Here is a 1,381-nt window from a genome sequence, read left to right as displayed (position 1 = left end):
GCCCAGGAGTTTGAGGTTGCTGTGAGCTATGATGACACCACTGAACTCTACCCCCAGGCCACGGAGCAACTCAAAAAAAAAAATTATAAAATATACGTAATATAAAATGTATCATTTTAACCATTTTTAAGTGTAGCATTCTGTGGCATTAAGTACATTCACATCTGTACGAACATCACCATCATCCATCTCTAGAACTTTTTCATCCTCCCAAACTGAAACTCTGTGCCCGTTAAACACTGACTCCCGTTCCCCTCTCCCAGCCCTGGCACCCACCATTCTACTTTCGGTGTCTATGAATTTGCCTCCCCTAGGCACCTCATCTAAGCCGAATCATGCAGCGTTGTCCTTTTGTGGCTGGCTTATTTCGCTAGCGTACTGTCCTCAAGGTTTATCCATGTTGTAATGTGGGCCAGAATTTCCCTTCTTTTTAAGGCTGAATAATATTTCAGTGTATGCATGTACCTATGTACCACATTTTGTTTATTCATTCAACCACCGAGGGACACTCGTGCGGCTTCCACCTTTCGGCTATTGGGAACAAGGCTGCTATGAACCTGGGTGTACGAACTGTTCAAGTTTCTGCTTTTGATTCTTTTGGGTGTATACCCGGAAGTTGGAATTGCTGGATCATGTGGTAGTTCCGTGTTTAATTTTTTGAGCATTTTTAAACTAAAGTATAATATACCATTAGGAAATTGGATATCAGTTTTCGTTGTTTGTTGAATTTTCACAAACTGAGCACACCCATGTAACCAGAACACAACCAGCACCCCATATGCATGCCCCCATGCTCTTCGGTTCTTCCCTGCACCATGAATTACCAAAATCCTGTCTTTTAACAATACGGATTAGTTTTGTGACGAAAACTATATAAAGTCTTTAAAATAGGAAGGAAAATACAAATCTCACCCGGATATTTAGGTGATTCATTTATTCCTTGAGCAAATATTTAATGAGCACATTCTTTGTGTAGAGCACTATGAACACGACAGACGACATCTCTCCCTCTTGGAGATCAATGAATGTGTGCGTGTGAAAAGCAAGCCTGGTGCTTGGCATGTATTGATGCCCAATCATTGCCCGTTCCTGCCCTCCTCACTCCCCAACCCACCCTCAGTGGTATCCATATAAATGGCCCCATCTCTACCTTCAAACTGGGCCCTATCTGGCTGGTAGATCAGAGATGCCACCTGGAAACCACTGAGCACAGAGCGATTAGCCTCTTCTGTGATAAACGTCCGAGTCCCTACCAGCCACCGCCCGCATGCTCTGGTCTGTGCATGCACTTTCCCCATGGCTTGGCAGGGGTTCCGTACTGCTCCCTTTGAGAACAACTTTCTGGTGCTCTGGACTCCTCCTGGTTGACTGCTGAGCCGAG

This window comes from Propithecus coquereli, unplaced genomic scaffold, assembly GCF_000956105.1.
Source record: "Propithecus coquereli isolate 6110/MARCELLA unplaced genomic scaffold, Pcoq_1.0 Scaffold262, whole genome shotgun sequence".
NCBI lineage: Eukaryota > Metazoa > Chordata > Mammalia > Primates > Indriidae > Propithecus > Propithecus coquereli.
Note: the sequence above shows the minus strand (reverse complement) of the source record.